This window comes from Petaurus breviceps, unplaced genomic scaffold (genome assembly GCF_028583685.1).
Source record: "Petaurus breviceps papuanus isolate PSGF00001 unplaced genomic scaffold, PetGlider_PUasm1.0 175, whole genome shotgun sequence".
Taxonomy (NCBI): Eukaryota; Metazoa; Chordata; class Mammalia; order Diprotodontia; family Petauridae; genus Petaurus; species Petaurus breviceps.
In genome coordinates, this window is record NW_027185764.1 from 49,894,744 (window position 1) to 49,913,436 (window position 18,693).

The following is an 18,693-nucleotide window of genomic DNA, read 5'->3' on the forward strand; positions in this document are numbered from 1 at the left end:
AAGAGTTTGTTGCCCCCAAGCACTTAGTAATTATCTACCAACTAAAGATAAGACAAAGACACTCATAAATAAGAACGCCCTAGTGCTTTGGTTCCTCATCTAGTGCCAAAACATGGTTGGAGCTCAGGAAATGTTTATTTAATACACAGAAGTTCCAGTTTGGAGTTTTATGGGCTTCAAAGATAATTTACCACACTTTTTGTCAGGTTTTTTGTTTATCTGTTTTGTTTTTTATTTTTTGGAGAGAAATCTAGATTTCTGATTCCATTGGTATCAGGAATGACCATGAGAAAACTTTCACAGATCAGCAAGGTTGTGATTATGGCAGTACAGAGTTGCCCAGAATATTCCTGAGAGGTTCAATGACTTGCTCTGCCAGTATGTAGCAGAAGTGGGACTTGAACCCTAAGGTGAGCTCTGTTTGGTATATTGTGCTGCTCATAATAGCAAGTCAGTGGGCTGAAAACTACTATTTGTTGGTATCTGTTACAATGACTAACTACAGAATGAAGTCGGAGGTAGAGAATCTGGAGCCAAATTAGCTAGGTAGTAGTTAATGGAATCACATGCTCCACTGGAAAGATAATTGAGGGAAGAGGTGATTTGTCTACTTTTTGGTTAGTAACTACTTCCCTTGACCTAATTATTATTCTTGTATTTAAGAAGAGTACCCTACATGGTCTAGAAGTTTAATGAAAGGAAAACCTGTGTATTGGGATAACTTTACCTCTAAGAGGTAAAGATAACAATTCTTCATGGGTACTGCATGGGTTTCCATTCCCATGCCATCAGTGAGTTCTCAAAGTTTGTAAAATAACAAGAATTTGCTGATGACTTACCTCAACCTTTAGTCTCCCTCTCTAGACTGAGGTACAAGTTCTTCACTTTCTTTATTCTAATCATTATTTTCTTGTAATACTAAAGATAGCCAACAAAATACTTCTGAGTTTAGCTTTTCCCCATGAAGCAGCACAGCAATTTCCAAAGGAATGTGATTCTCATTAAGGGAAAACCATTTGAGAGTTTGGTGCTGTACCTTAGAAAAAAGTGTTTGGTGATCTGTCTTTTGAGTTATTGGTTACAAATAATCAATTGATTTGTTGAAGAACAATATTTTTAGCAGAACAAATTAAACATATTTGGTGTATAGTCTAAAAACTACTGAATTATTATAGCCATTCTACAAAATTCAATCCAATTCTTCAATTAGTTATTATGTATGTGTAAGACTATCTGCTAAGTTCTGGGCATGCAAAGAAATAAGAAAAATGACATGGCTCCTGACCTCCAGGAGCTGCCAACCAAACACAAGGTATGAGAATATGATAAAGTGCCTTACAGGTTACTGAACAGTGGTCTGAAATATTCAGGAAGGATAAATTCAGAAATAAAAATATGAAAGGAAAAAGAAAAAAGATAATGTTCAGCTTTATAAAAATAAAATGAAAAGGGAAATATTAATACAAATACAGAACTATCTTGAAAAGACAATATCTGTCCATTTGGTTCCATATAGAATAGAACTCAGTGAAGCCCAGAAAGTTCTATTGTTACTCAATCATGATGCCATTTGGGGTTTGCTTGGCAAAGAAACTGAAGTGGTTTGTCATCTCCTTCTCCAGCTCATTTTACAGATGAGAAAATGGAGGCAAACAGTGTTAAGTGACTTGCCTAGGGTCACACAGCTAGTAAGTGTCTGAGGCTGAATTTGAATTCATGACTTGGTGCCCTACCCACTGTGCCACTTAGCTGCCCATCTTGGTAATTTAAGAATCTATTTATATGGGTGACAGGGTTCATTTTTCCTGGGAATATCTTTGAGAATAAAAAAGAAAAAAACAAATTTACATAATAACTGTTGTATATTTGGAGGGAATAGCAGGTTGTACATAGATTTGCAGTTTCATGTGCAGTCATCTTTTTTACTTTACTATGTTATGGAAATGCTTGTTTTGTTCCCTGAACTGAAAATAAAATTTTAAAAAATACATTGGGGAATTTAGAAGAAAGAGATTTCTAGTTCTTATTAGTCAAGCCAAGTCAACAATTATCTATCAAGCGCCTACAATGTGTCAGGCATTGTGTTGTAAATTTAATGAGGGAAACAAAATGTAAACAACTATATATAGACATACATATGTAGACACATGGAATAAATTGGAGATAATCTCAGAGAGAAAACAAACTCTGAGGGGGATCAGGAAAAGCTTCCTGCACAAAGTGGGATTATAGCTGGAATTGACAGAAGCCAGGAGGCAGAGATGAAGAAGGAAAACATTCCCAGTATGGGACAGAGGCAATGAAAATGCTCAGTGTGAGGAGATGGAGTACCTTGTTTGAAAATCCTGCCCTGGTGTTTCATCCAAGGTGGAGAGGCGACCCTGGCTTCTCCAATGACGATGCCAACCCCAGAGGTCACTGACAGAGGATCAGAAAATGCACTTGCTAATTATGTCAGTACCCTGGGATGGAGTTCTTCTGGATCAGGTGAACTGAAATCATTTAGGTCAGTTAGATTCTCTCATCTGGTACTCACACAACAGTACTGACTCCTCAGCTGGGCATTCAACCCCATTGTAATAGTTTTTGTTCAAAGTTCAAAGGTTATTCTCATCAGGGAAAATGCAAGTTAAATGATTATTAGTTTTTTCTTTTTAGTTTTGTCAATTATCATTACCTTATGTGGCATTATTCCAAAATTCCCTCCTTTGTTTCCTCAGCATTTTTCATCTATCACTCCAAGCTATGCTGATATTCACTCCTTCTATCAACTGTGATAGAATGTTGTCTCCAGGGTCTGTTTTGGCTTTGTCTTTGGATTTTATGCTACATACAGTGACTGGTACATTGTAGGTGTTTAATAAATGTGTGTTGATTGATATGACATGAGGTGCTTACACTAAATGATCTCTCAGGTCCATTTCAGAACTATCTCTATCATCTTGTGCTATAGTAATGCAGCAAGCACCCCAGCATCCCCAGGGTGGCTGCCAACACAGATTCTTAGATCTGCTTCTCTAAAGGAAAGCAACTCAAAATGGGTTAACAATCTTGCTTTAACAAAATATATGTCATTTACCTAGTTCAGGGGAAAAAGGTCAGGACCCCGAACTTCAGAGAATACAAACAAGTTACAAGTAGAAGTTAGAAGAAGACAAAGAAACAGATCAAGCAGACAGGCTTCCAACTGTCTTGACCATTACATCCATACCTAGTCAGTTACCAGAGAGGGAAGCATCAACATCTGGGTTTTCAAAGCCACGGGGCTCAATGCTGCCCAGAGTCTTGTCTGGTCAAATCACACAACACTTCTCAAAGTGAGTCCCAAAACAAAGCCTCACATCAGGGTTTATATAGCCTTCTCCTGGCTCAGAGAATGTCATAACCCTCTTGACCCACTGCCCACTCACAGAGCACCAAAGTGTCGGCATTCCTGAAAACCAAGCCTCCCACCACAGGTTCCAGGTAGACTTAAGCCTATCAAAGGGCCTAGGGGCAAGGAAGATCTTAAATTCCTATTCCCATAACATATAGGCAGCTCTAATTTTTTTCATTTATTATTTTGTTGATTGACTAGATTTAAGCAATTGTTAATAATGAAGATTAAACTTAAAAATATTATTCCCTACCCCAGTGTAATTAATAACCATTTACCAGAACACCCCTGTGTTAGTCTATAAACATTGCTTGAACTCAGCAAAAGTTCTGTAAAAGATTCAGGGAATGAATGAAGTCTTTACCCAACTAGGGGCTGGGAAATGTAGACTAAAATAAATAGATAATAATAGTAATAACAACAACTGGCATTTGTATAGCACTTTTAAGGTTTGCAAAGTGCTTTTTTATCCATTAATTACTTTGAGCCTTGCAATGTCTCTGATCTTATGACACAGAACCCCACCACCACTCATGTATCCCCTCTGACCCTGCCTTGTATGACCTCCCTGAAAATACCAGCTGTAAAAAGACATTATGGTTCTTGGAAATCCAGTCTGTTACTTTCTTCTCTGGAGGCCCAGTTCTCTAAGCTAGGGGATGATTCACATACCTATTAAATTTGTTCCAGGTATTTAACCTCAGTGTTCAAGAACCATTTTTATGCAAATAAATCTTTCTAACTAGCTTTTTCTCTCTCTACTGTTGTTCACTCCTGCATCAGCTAGACATTTCAAACTGGGTGTCCCACAGTCATCTCAATCTCAACATATTCAAAAGAGAATTCATTATTCCCCTGCCCCCCACACTTCTCCTCATCTGAATTTCTCTATTTCTGCCAAAGAAAATGTCTTTAAAAAGACAGAAATGTCTTTAAAAAGAGTAAAGGCCATTCATTCCCTGAAAAACAGTTTTGATTTTAAGTAAGAAATTTTAGGAAGGAGGCTTCAATTACAGTCTGACAAGAAAGCGAGGCATGAGACTCTCATCTCCAGCTTAGCCTGGACCAACTCTCTAAATCCATTCAATTAAAATTCCTTAATGGCTAGCTAAGACTCCAAAAGATATGTGTTCCTCCTTTTTCACATTTATATAATTTGTTTAGGCAATTTTTTCCCTCATTATTTATACTCTCCATGCCCCTCTCACTCCCCTCCAATGTCCAGAACAATCATAATGGAAACTTCTCTATATCTCTCCAGATTTCAAGGGCTCTATCTCTAGCACTCACTGCAATTATAGATGCAAATAGTACAGGACTTCAAGGTAGAAGATGGGGGAAGGTAGTGAAGGAGTGATGGAGGCAATGTCTCCAATGGAAGATAGTAACTTATAAACAGACACCATTCTGAAGATTTTGAACAGAAGTTTAGTAACCAAATTAATGAGGCTAAGTGTTGGAATTGTAAACTTCAACATTTTGAATGTCCAGAATGATATAGTAGACAGAGATCTCGACTCAGAGCCAGAAAGTACCTTGGGTTCAAGTTCTACTTCTGACAAATGCCAGCTGACCCTGATGAAGTCTAAGTAACTCTCTAATGGAGTGAGTCAGACAGAAGGTGCCAACCTGCATTGATAGAAATTTCTCACTCAAGAGTTCCCTGTGCCAGTGAAATCCTAGGTCTAATATCTATCCTTATCCATAGTTCCTGTAAATTATATAATCTACTCAATAGAACACTAGATATAGTACCAGGAGAAAACCCTGGGCATTTCTCCAAGCTCAGTCCTGTGTGTCTATAAAGAAATCACCTCTGCACAACAAACTTTACTTTTTATAAGACACAATCAGAGGAAATAATACATCCACGTGAGAAAATGTTTCACATACTTCGTTCACCTTAGAAAGGTATAACAAATACAAAATGTGGTAAAGTATATTCAGAATCTAAGAGAGCCCACTGATTTTCAGACAGCAACAGATCTATTATTAGACACAATACAGTACACATTCATGAGTGTTCCTGAATTTTCACATGCAAATCAGGCCACTTAAAAGCACAATTCATAGAAATGCTGGCAAAAAAGCTATTTTGCATGTTTATTTTCACATATTAACTCCAGGGGTAGTTGTATTCATTATATATAGATTAGATAAACTTTTTCCTAAATTTAGTTAAGCATATTTTTTAGACACTGTGATATCATGAAACCTACACTGACAACCTTAAGGAAAAAATGTCATCTTTCATTGTCAACCTACTGTCAAAAAGCTATGTGCTTTTCCATTACTTTCTCAGCATGAGCAATGGGACAGAGTTGAGCCATTTATATTCTGTTCTTGCAATCAACAGCCTAGAAGAAACAATCATCTCAGACCATTATTGTATAGGGGTCTAATATAAGGAAAACTCAGAGAAGTCCAAAGTTTCAAAATGATGTTGAGTAGTTTTTCAGTCATGTCTGACACTTTGTGACCTTTTTTGGGGTTTTCTTGGTAGAGATACTGGAGTGGTTTGCCATTTCCTTCCCCAGCTCATTTTACAGATGAGGAAACTAAGGCAAAGAGGATGAAGTGACTTCCCCAGGGTCACATAGCTAGCAAGTGTCTGAAGCCAGATTTGAACTTGAGAAGATTAGTCTTCCTGACTTCAGGCCCAGTACTCTATCCACTGTTCCACCTAGCACATCACAAAGTGATGAAAAGTTATTAAAGTCTCAGAAAGGAGGTTAAAGACCTAATATTCTTGTGTTTTTGCTATGAAGTTGGTTGACAAGCATTTATTTTAAGGACTTATGGCTAAGTGGATAGAGCGTTGGTTCTGGAGTCAGGAAGACCTGAGTTCAAATCTAAACTCAGATACTTAGTAGCCATGTGACCCTGGACAAGTCACTTAAGCCTTAATTCATTAGAGAAGGAAATGGCAAACCATTCTTGTATCTTTGCCAAGAAAACCCCATGGACAGTATTGGCATGTTATGGTCAACAGTGTCGCAGAGAGTCAGACATTACTGAAAGACTGAACAACAATAAAACCCTGTGCCATGCCAAAAAAAATTAGTTAAAAATATAAAAAGGATGGCAACCATCTGTCTTCACATTCATAATAAGAGACAACATGTTACCTTCAGGGTTGTCAGCTCACAGTTCAGAGCCTTGGGAGCTCAACTCTCATCCCCTTCTTATAAGGAAAAAAAACCATGCTGAACTAAATTTAGGAAAAAGTTTATTTAATCTACATATCGTGAATACATCTACTTCTGTAGTTAATATGTGAAAATAAATAAGAAAATGTTCATAAACAACAACTGAAAGATTTGGAATATTGTTATTTTGGGGCTGTACACTGTGAGCTCTTTGTTTTGATTTGTTGTTTTTTTTTTTCAATTTCATGTGCATTTATTGTATTCTGGACCAATGGAAGTGGTTGATGTTACTTAAGGGTTTATTTATACAACTCAAGTAAGGAAGAACTTTCATGCTTTACTGGAGTACATCCACACATTATTCCAAGAACTGGATTAGTTTGGGGGACTTCCACAGAACAGAAGGCCTAGAAACAGTTTCCAAAAGTCTAACCTTTCTGGTTGGAAAGCATACTAATACAATATAGTGCATTCCAATCCTGTTCCTTTTCCTGATGCTTCTTGGTGTATGAAGAACCATTCTCTCAATTGCGGAAAATTTGAAGTGTCTCTCTTTCCTGTCATCAACACCAGCCCCTGCCTGGTCCCAAAGGGGAATACATGAGAAAATAAAGCCCTTTCAGGAAGTAGTATTTATTTATGCTCTAAGTTTTGGGGTTTGATGTAAAGATTGCTTTAAAATTTTTTTTTAGCAAATTTATAAGATGAACACACCAAATTCAGGAAAATTCTAAATACTTGGTAGGTGCTCATATTTATATTATAGATTCACACTATTCCTTTTCAGTATGCATTCTCTAGAGTTAGTAAAGATTTAATCTCTTGCTAAAGTCTTTCCCATACTCATTAAAAGGATAAGGTTCCCTTCCAGGATGAATCCTCTGATGTTGACCAAAGTTTGGTCTCTTGATAAAAATTTTCCCATATTCATTATATTAGAATGGTTTCCCTCCAGTATGAATTCTCTGACATTCAGTTAGTACAGCATTTTTCATCTGAAAGCTTTCACACATGTATTACATTCACAGGGCATCTATCCAGTGTGTATCCTCTGATGTTGAATAAGGGCTGATCACTCACTGAAGGCTCTTCCACATTCATTACATTCATATGGTTTTTGTGTGAATTCTTTGATGTTTAAGATGTATCTTCCAATTAAAGTTTTTCCCACACTCATTACATTTATAGGGTCTCTCTTCATTATAAATTTTTTGATGCTAACAGAGAGACGCAGTATGAATGAAGATTTCCCAACATTCTCTACATTCAAAGTACTTTATTTTATCTAGGATAAATTCTTTGATGTGGAATAAAGGATGATGCCTTCTCATATTCATTATATTGATAAGGTTTTTCTACTGGGCAGATTATTTGATATTTAATTAGTTCTCTAGTTTGCTGGAAGTTCTTTCTAAGGTATCACATTTATGGGTAGAAACTCTTGGTAGTAAAATAAGGATTTACCTGAAGCTTGTACTTCTTCCAAATTCGATACATTCATAGAATTTTTCCTCAGGGTAAGGTTTCTTGTGGGTGACTGTCATTTGCCTCAAATGTTGTTCCTGATTTTACTGCTGCCTCTCTAATTATCTATCCCATTTTCAGACTTTATAAATTTCCTTTTATTGGAGTTGACTTCTTGGACCCAGTCCAAATCTCACAGGCTTACCTAATGAGATCAAATTCCTATAATTTTCTAATATCACAGGTTCCTCTGAGCATAGTCCAGCTGCTTCCATTCTTCCAAGGTAAACTCCATAGCCTCATCCTTGAATGTCACTTATTTCTGGGACCTGGCTGTCAAGTGCTCCCCTGCCAGTTCCTCCTATCCCCATGGTTTCCTCCTGTATCACTGGCATTTGGACCAATGTCACCAGGCAAGAAAATCACTGTGAGCTATTTGAGAGGAGGGGCATTTTTTTTGCCTTTCTTTGCATCCTCAGCACTTAGCACAATGCCTGGCACTGTGGGTACTAATAAATGTTAGTTTCAACTGACTAACTTCTGAGTACCTGTAGTTTACCCCTTCCCTGGCTTACAGATGAGGTGACTGGATTGAGGTATGGGAAAGTAAGTGACCTACACAGTTAAACAACTATGAAGGTGAAGACCAAGAATAGAGTCAAGGTCAATTGATTCCCAGAATCTAGCCATCATTCATGTTGTTTCATTCTCCCTTTTAACTAAGTTCAAAAAGAAATGGTCCTGGGACAAGTCACTATCTTGCTCTTATTCTGTTATATTCAAAGTTCTCTGGACTGTTGCACAAGTGGAGAAAATATCTGCTTTTGGTGGTTGAATAAAAGCATTGTATTGTGAGCTCATCTTATGAAGCCATGCTGAAAGCATCCAGGGTACCACTCTAGTAACCAACAAGACAAGAGGAATATAGACCTCATCCTCCCACACAATTTTAATCTCCTCTGATATGCGCATTTTTTGTTGTTTCATTTTTTTATTTGCTGCAATTTGAAAGCATTTTTTATTCCACAAAGCTTAGAGATTATAAGCATCTGGTATGGCAAATCTATTTTTTAAAAAAAAACATTGTTTTTAAATTTTTATGACTCAATTATATCTGTTCAATTAAGGGAAAGCATTTGGCCTGTGGTCATGGTGTCAGGACAATTTAATGGCTGAGCTATCCAAAATACTTTGAAGTCTTTTACGAAGTACAGGGATCTATTGTCTGTCGGTCTATGAAAATTTGTGAGCTTCTGGCATATAATTCTAGTCACCAGAACAGGTCTTGCTAGGTATTCCCTACGAGTTAGATGTTTACAGCCTACAATGATGAACTGTAGTTGTTACATACATACAATTGCTATGCGTAATCTAAATTATAATAATGATGATCATATTTGGTTGGAAATTTAAATATAAGAAATATATACATTTTGAAATATAGAAAACACTAGAATGAATTAATTAGGAAGACTGTAGAATCTTCTTTGGAACATATTTTTGAAAATCTTTCTATAAAAGTTTTAAAAGAACATCTCTTTCTAGAAAGCAGAGAAACTGGATTTCTGACTTCTTGAAATCTCTCCTTAATCTTTTTTGTACCATTTCTAGCTCTTCTAGAAGTACATCTTGGTCTGTGATTTCACAGACCAAATGTGGTGGCTCTATTTTCTTTGAAAGGGAAAAGTTTCTTATAAAAATCTTGGTCATATTCTGTTTGTTGTTTTCCTGCAAGTTTTATCTCGAAAGGACCTGAAAATTATCTTGCTCAATTGGGTCACCTTACCAAGCTGTCTTTAAAATGGATTCACTGTCCACTGCTTCTCTCTGTTTTATGAAGCAATGCTGCTCATAATCTTCTATCCTCCATAAGCTTTTACAGACAATTTTATTTTCTAGACCTGAATTGCATTTGGCTACATGTGTCCAGCTGGCAAAAAAAAGTCTTGAGTTTGCAGGCTAATCTGTTTTAAGAATCTTCTTAGACTGATTATAGAAATGCCATTTTTATTATTTTTGGGGGTGGGGTTTATAGTGGAAGACATTTCTGAAATTATTTTAATGTATATCTATGTCATTTCTTCAGTCCAAATCACACATTTTTGTTTTCAACTTATTTAAATAGGTAAGTTTCAAACTGTTTTCGTTGGAGTAGATAAAGCAATTCAAATTTATTAGTTGCACTAAAAAACTTCAAATATACTTCTCACTAACCAGTAGCACCTCTATCCTAAACAAAAGCAACCGATAACTGTAATAGTGGGACTAGCTAAGAAGGGTCGAAAAATTACAGCAACTTCAGGTTGATAGAACACATACAATCTTTCCTTCTTGATTCTGATAAAAATACATGGAACAGACCTGCACAACTTGGCAGTAGGTTGGGGCCAAAATTAAAATAGACTCAACTTCTTTGGGTCACAGGTTTTAGTGACTCACTTTTCAAGTAAGAGTATAATTAATCATTTAACTATTCTGCAAATAGACCATATTTTTAAAAGGGAAATTTAATTAATATCAATTAATTACACTTATTACTTAAGATTTTATTTATTATGAACTGACACTATTGTTAAAAAATTGCTTTGCCAAGTGGTACACGTTTTAATATATTTTTCAGGTTTTCTTACTGTTTATATTTAGTAATGACTGAAAATACAGCAACAAGATATGACTCTCACTCTTCTCAGACTAGAGACAGACTGACAATGGTTGGTGGCTGTGGGTCATGTGACAAATAGGAGAGAGTGGGCACCCCCCCGGTTATATGATGGGCACAACAAAGACTGGTGGAAGGCAGGTTAAGTGAGGCATGGACAAAGCATTACAGAGGTCTTTTCCTTATAAATCATCTGTGAGGTTTCCTTGCTATTCTCAAGTGTTTATGGTGTTAAATGAAGTAGAAAGTATTGGCATATACCCCACTGATATCAATTATGACAGGTCATGTTAAAGAATCAAACAATTCAGTTGGAAAGAGCTGATACTGGGTGCTTTGTGATTTTGATCTAATTTCTTTAAATAAGGTTGGTATCCTTTTTTTATTTGAATAAACCATCTCAACACTATTCTCAGAATAACAAAAAAGCAAAAATATTCACAAATCCTTCAAGAACCATACGTGGGCTTAACTTAGTTTATATATGCCTGTAGAAAATTATATGAGTGCATGTATGTGTGTGTTCTGTGTGTGCATATATATACATACATAGTTGTATGTGCAGATATATATTTCAATATCATTATTTCATAAGTAATTATCATCTACCATTGCCTCCTTTCCTGACTCTAGTCTTTGCACTTTCTACCCCAATGACTGACGGTTGCCTTAATGCTTATATATGGGTATCACATCTCACAGCATAGACAAATACAGTCAGAAGAGCAGCTGGTACATTGTGGAGAGGATGCAAAGGAGAATATTTGTATGAAGTAGGCACTAAGGAGACCTAATAAGTATGTCTCAATGACAAAGTAGGTGAAATAGTAGAAGAGAATGGGTAGACTTAACTCCTCTCAATTCTAGTTCCAACCCTCTATTAATTATTTCCGATTTATCCTGAATATACTTCTTTTGTATGTATTTGGTTACATGCTGTCTCCCCTCCTCCTTGATGGCAGGGATTGTTTTTACCTCTTTTTGTATCACCAACACTTAGTAGAGTGTCTGGAACATTGTTGTGGCTTTTCACTCATTCAGCTCATTCAACACTTTGTGACTCTGTGGACAACAACATGCCAATACTGTCTGCTGGCTTTTCTTGGCAAAGATATTGGAATGCTTTGCCATTACCTTCTCTAGTAGATTGAGGCTAACAGACATTAAGTGGCTTGCCCAGAGTCACACAGGTAAGTCAGTGTCTGAGGCTAGATTTGAACTCAGGTTTCCCTGAGTCCAGGCCCAGTGTTTTACCCTACTAAGCCACATAGCTGGCACATAGTAGGAACTTAAGAAATGTTTATTAATTGAATAATGTATCACAAAACTGTCCATGCTCTAATATCTTCTTTTGCCTGACAGGATAGTATTCTCAGCTTTCTTTCACCAGGCAAAGGTCTCAAGATTAAAAAAATATAGTTTGAAAACCCTAGAATAGTAGGAACATGGGACAGAATAAGAAATTAAATGATTTTCATTAATCTGAGGGGACTTCCTCAATAACACAAAACTCTTCACCTGAAACAAGGGTTCTAAGAGGGCAGAGACAAGACAGTGGAGTAAAGGCAGGGACCTGCCCGAGCTCTTCAAAATTCCCCTCCAAACAAGATTAAAATAACATCTCAAAACTAATTCTGAATTGACAGAATCAAGAAAAGAATGAGGTGAAAGAATTTTCTAGCCTCACACAACTTAGATGGTCTGCAGGAAAGGTCTGTCTCACTATAGTGAGAGTGGAGCACAGGACAGTGCAGGCTGTGCCCCAGCAAGCCAGTCACAGGACTTGGGGGGCAACTGAGTCTGAGGCAGAGTGGCTTCTGGAGCCCTCAGCCCACAGGCAGTAAATGGGTCAGAAAACTGGTCAGAAGGTGATTACAGGGGATCCTTTGATGGTACTGGGAGCAGGACTCTGTTGTACTGCCCATGTTCAGTTACAGGTTGCAGTCCCATGGTGAGAAGGAGCACTAGCAGGAGTGAGGGCCCTGGGTACAGTATCAGGGCAGAAAGAGTGCTTGTGGTCATTCACATGCCAAGCACCCGCCTCCCCTTAGATCATGTCACCTTGGAAGATCTGCAAACTTACAGACCCCTACAACTAGGTCTGAAAACATTTACACAAAAAACCTGAAGCCTGGAATAGAGAACTGAGTCAAAATTATAAAAATACAAGCTATTTCCCCAATGGAAAAATGAGCAAAGAATAAGAACATGGAGTTTTCAGAAGAAGAAATCAAACTTATCAGTAATCATACACCACTAATAATCATATACCACTTTATCCCAAAGAGATCATAAAAATGGGAAAGGACATACATATACAAAAATATTTATGGCAGCTCTCTTTGTGGTGGCAAAGAATTGGAATTTGAGGAGATGCTCATCAGTTGGGGAATACTGAGAAAGTTGTGGTATATGAATGCAATGGAATACTATCGTGCTATAAGAAATGAGGAGTAGGAGGATTTCAGAAAAATCTGGGAAGACTTACATGAACTGATGCTGAGTCAAGGGAGAAGAACAAGGAGAACATCTTACACAGTAACAGCAACACTGTATGATGATCAGCTTTGATAGACTTAGCTCTTCTCAGCAATACGTTGATCTAAGACTCATGATGGAAAATGCTATCCACATCTAGAGAATGAACTATGGAGTCTGAATGCAGATTGAAGCATACCATTTTTACTTTGTTTTTTCTTTCTCATAGTTTTCCCCTTTTGTTCTGATTCTTCTTTCACAACAAGACTTATGTGGAAATAGGTTTAATATGATTGTACATGTATAGCATAAATCAGATTGCTTGCCATCTTGGGGAGGAAAGAGGGAAGAGAGGAAGAAAAAAATTCAGAACCAAAACTGTTATAAAAGTGAATGTTGAAAACTAGAAACAAATAAATATTTTTAAATACTCTAAATTACTACTGATTAGAAAAATGCAAATTTAAAACAACTCTAAAGTACCACCTCACACTTATCAGATTGGTTAATATGACATAAAAGGAAAATGACAAATGTTGAAGTGGAAATGGGAAAATTGGGACACTTACAGCACTGTGTGTGGAGATGTGAACCGATCCAACCACTGTAGAGAATTATTTGGAGCCATATTCCCCAAGGACTATACAATTATACCTAACCTTTGACCCAAAAATACTACTATTACGTCAGTATCCTAGAGATAAAAAAGGGGAAAGGACTTAAATGTACAAAAATATTTATACCAATTTCTTGTGGTAGCAAATACTTGGAAATTAAGGGGATGCCCATAAATTGAGAAACTGCTGAGCAAGTTGTAGTATATGATTATGAGGGGATAATATTTTACTATAAAATGATAAGCAGGATGCTTTCTGAAAAACCTGGAAAGATTTACATAAACTGATACAAAATGAATTGGAACAAGAGAACAGAATACACAGTAACGGCAACATTGTTTAATGATCAACTATGAATGACTTATTCTCAGCAATACAGTTGACTAAGACAATTCCAAAGGACTTCTGATAAAAAAGGCTATCCAGAGAAAGTCTAAATTCAGACTGAAGCATACTTTGTTTTTTACTTTATTGGGGGGGGGGAGGATTTGTCTGTGTTTTCTTTCATATGACTAATATGGAAATGTTTTGCATGACTGCACATGTACAACTATTTAATATTCCTTGTCTTATCAATGAGGGAGGAGGGGAAGAAGAATGAGAATTTAGAACTCAAAAATTAAAAAAATTTAAAATATTTTTCTTATATGTAATTTGAAAAAGATAAAATATAGACTGCCAAAACTAAAGCAGAGGTTCTTTACCCAAAGTTTGTGAACTGGTTTCTCTAATGTCATTTAACTATATTTCTATATAATTTGATTCCTTTATGTATTTAAGAATATTATTCTGAGAAGGGTCTATTGGCTTTACCAGACTTCCTAAAATGTCCATGACTCAAAAAAGTTAAGAATCCTCAATCAACTTCACAAAGATAAACAATCCTGAAATACCTATATTTTTTAAGTTGGGAAGATTTTCTGGTTAGAATCTAATAATTTGTCATTGGTTTTTTTTTGAAGCTCCCCTTTCCCATCTCCAATAGCCTTACTTTTCCTATGTAAGCTTTTTCTCTCACCTAAAATTATTCCAATTCCAAAGAATTATAGAATTTTTCCATTGGAAAGGGCCTTAGAGATCACCTAGTTCAAACTAACCCTCCATCCCCCAGCCCAAGAAATACTCCAATTTTTCCTGAAAAAATATGTTGACATGGAACACTGTACTTGGAATCAAACAGATTTATATTCCATCTCTAACACTTTCTATTTCTGTGACCACAGGTAAGCAACTCGGCCTCTTTACACCCTAGTGTTCTCATCTATAAAACAGGAACAACACTAATTTGTACTACCTATTGTACAGTGATATTGTTAAGAACATGCTTTGTAAATCTTAAAACACCATAAAAGCATGAATCATACCTATTATTTTGGTCATTAACTCTCTACTTAAAGGACCTTTAACTCCCTTTAAAACCTAAAAAAACCCCAACAATTAAGTGACAGAGTACATTATGCCCTCCAAATAATAATAGCTGGCACTGATATAGCACTTTAAGATTTGCAAAACATTTAGCAAATATCCTTATTTAATCTTCCCAACAATGTTGGCAGGTAGGTTGATATTATATTCTCCATTTTACAGATGAGAAAATTGAGGCAGAGAAGTCAATGAATTATTCAGAGTCACCCAGCCAGTAAATCAAACTGAGGTAAACAGATGTTAGTGATTTCTCCAGGGTCACATAGCTGTTAAGTGAACAAGTTCAGATTTGAATTTTAGTCTTCTGTGCTTGATTTCTGATGATGTATCCACTATATCACTCCCAGCATTTTTTTTCCTGGGGTATAGGGTTTATTAGAGAAAGGAAGAGAGAGAATGAAGTTAGCCTGAGGAATCAGAGGAGGCGCAGAAGTAATCCAAATAGACTCACAAAAATATGGAACACTTTTCAAGTTCGCATGTCATGCTTGCACAGGGGCCATGCTCATCTTCTCTATATTGTTCCAATTTAGTATGTGCTGCTGAAGCAAGCACCTCTTCCAGCATTTTACTCAGAAAACAACAGATATATATATATATATATATATATGTATAGATGGATTTGAAGATTTTACCTTTAAACAAGGCACTATGTAAAAATGTGCTACTTTTACTGTCATAGTAGCTTTGATTGCAGACTGTAAGCTAGCCCTTATTTAGAGAAAGTTGCAGTGGGGAAAGCTGTCATGCTACCTGAACCTGGACACACCCTGTGGAAACATTTCACTTGAATATGAAGTAGAACATTGATCACCAGAATCTAGGATCTCATAGGGATTCTTTGATTTCTTTTGTATTCCACTTAGCACAACACTGTTGCTGTCAACAGGCACTTAAAGATGGTTTTGATGATGCTTTTGATCCCTTTTGTGGGAAGGGGTAGATTAATTTTAGTAAGATAAAGGGGGAAAATAATTTTTGTCAATCATTACTTCATCAGAGAAGACTTATGGAAGGATTCTTAACTTGGAGTCCATGAATTTGTTTTTAAGAAAAAATATTTTGATAAGTGCATTTTAATATAATTGGTTTCTACTGTAATTGTATTTATTTTATTGTATGCATCAAAAAACTTTATTCTGAAAAGGGATCCACCGGTATCATCAGATTGCCAAAGGGTTTTCAAAACAGGTTAAAACCTCCTAACATAGGGAAACATGACCCTTCATGAGGAAGTACGATCAGTCATGATAGTAACTGCAGAGATCAGAGCTAGGAACAATTAGAGGAAGGTGCAGAGAAGCAACTTTTCAGCACCCACCTTCATGCTTTGTCATGATGCAGAGGTAAATCTGGGTTCCTGAAGGCTATGCTAGAAAAACTCATCTCTAGCAGGTTCTGCCATGCTGGAAAGATGTTGAATAATATATCAGCAACTGCCTGAGTCTGCTATACAAAGACCAGCCTAGCTACTCATCCTGAGTAGGTAAGTCACTTGGTAATGAATTCCTTAGCTATGAGAATCCATCACATATAGAAAAATGCAAAGTGGTACTTAGTCCTTCTGTTTCTGTGAGGGAAAAGGGGGTCAGAGAGTTGGAAGAATCACTATCTCTAAATGATAATTTAGGTATTGTTCCTTTTTACAAATTAGCACTTGGTTCTAATATTTATTAAATTAAATCAAATATTCTAATATTTATCATATAGGAGTGCATGAATACAAAAAAGGTGATCCTTGTCTCTTGATCAGTGAGTGGACATAGCCCTATAGAGGCTAAATTGTATAAGTGGTGACATTCTTGACTTAAAGTAGGAGACAGAAAGAAGTTGAAGTTAAGTGCAAGGATGATTCAGGCTTTCCTTGGAAAGGCAAAACAGGATTTGTGATGTGTCCAAAGGCAACAAGAAATATCATTTCATAGAACAGTTGGTCATCTCATATAGCAATGCTTATAGGGACATAAAGAAAAGGCCACTATAGAAATAATTATAGCATATGAGCCAACATTTCTCTCCCAAGGATGAAAATGTAGAGAAATTCTACAAGAACAAGTAGGAACTTGATCAACATATAGTTTGATACTAGGTTATTTGAATACAAGGGTAATAACAAGAAAGGACAGCAAATATACTGGAAAAGATGGATTGTGAATAAAGAATCAGAGGGGACAAAGATTTGTTGAGTCCCCAGAAGCCTTATGCCAAAATTTCAAGAATACATGCAGTAAAGAATCAGTCACAGGGGCAGCTAGGTGGCACAGTGAATAGAGCACCGGCCCTGGAGTCAGGAGGACCTGAGTTCAAATCTGGCCTCAGACACCTGACACATTTACTAGCTGTGTGACCTTGGGCAACTTACTTAACCCCAATTGCCCTAAAAAAAGGAATCAGTAGCATATAATGTGTATGATATTGATTGCTTTCTCAATGGATGGATAAGAGGCTCCAGGAAGGGAAAGAATATAGAACTCAAAATTTAAAAAAAAATAATATTATAAAGTAAACAAACTTGATCTAAAAATGGTAGTAGCTGTAAATCATCAATATCAAATAAATTAATTACGATGATAAATAGAAAATTTGTTGCTGATGTGGGAATTATTTCTGAATCAGTTGTCTGTGTACAATTGAATTATCAATTTATTAGAGCAAAAATCAAAATTAGTACAAAGCTCAAATAAAAATAACTAATGGCAAAAACATTGCGTGGTATTTAGACCTGCAGTTTCATTGGTAGATACATAATTTAAAAGAGGAGTTTAATTGATGCAAATAAATTTCCATACCGAGAAGACCAAAAAAGTCTAAAAAGTATTTTAATCTACAAATTACTTAGTTGTCACCTCAAGCATTTATTAAGCTTCTACTTTGTGTGAAGCATTGTGCTAAGCACTGGGAATACAATGAGAAAAGTAAAACAGTCTTTATCCTTAAGTAGCTTAAATTATAACAGAGAAGACAATATTTATGTAAGTATATGAAGAATATATACAAAATGAACACAAGGCAGTTTGGGGTGAGGAGACTGCAGCTGAGGGAGTTAAAGACAGCTAGGGCAGTCAAGGGCCATGCAGGTTTAGAATATAAAGCTACCTGTAAAATGTTATAAAAAAAGGATGACAAAAGAAGCATTGCCTTATAAATCAGAAAAAAATATGGTGGGGAGTAAAATTGGTTTAAAGAAAGCTTGGGGAAACATCCAAGTAAAGGAAAACCATCCCAGGATGAAAAATGGAATAAAACAAACAGCAAAAATTGAAAAGATCTTCAAAATGTTTTGTAGCAAGCTCTTTTCACAATCAATGAAAGAGTAAATCAAATTTAATATACAGTCCTACACATACTTATAGAGGAGGTAGAAATGACACCAAAAATAATAAGGACAGTAAAAGAAATAGACCAAATATACATAAAGCAGAACCACTTTGGAGATGACAAATTGTAAAGGAATTGAGAGATTTATTCACAAGGTATCTAAAGAATGGGAAGATACCAAAAACATGGGGGAAAAAAACCTTGAAT

At 36.2% G+C, this 18,693-nt stretch overlaps 1 protein-coding gene and 1 non-coding gene across 7 annotated transcripts in view; both read right to left on the bottom strand.

Annotated features, from left to right (window-relative positions):
- Positions 1-18,693, bottom strand: part of MCTP1 (multiple C2 and transmembrane domain containing 1) — a 495,837-nt gene that overhangs the window by 439,192 nt on the left and 37,952 nt on the right. The gene's annotated exons all lie outside the window — the stretch shown is intronic.
- LOC138159236 (U6 spliceosomal RNA) lies at positions 15,620-15,723 on the bottom strand. The gene has a single exon (XR_011167838.1). It is a non-coding gene; the product is annotated as a U6 spliceosomal RNA (small nuclear RNA).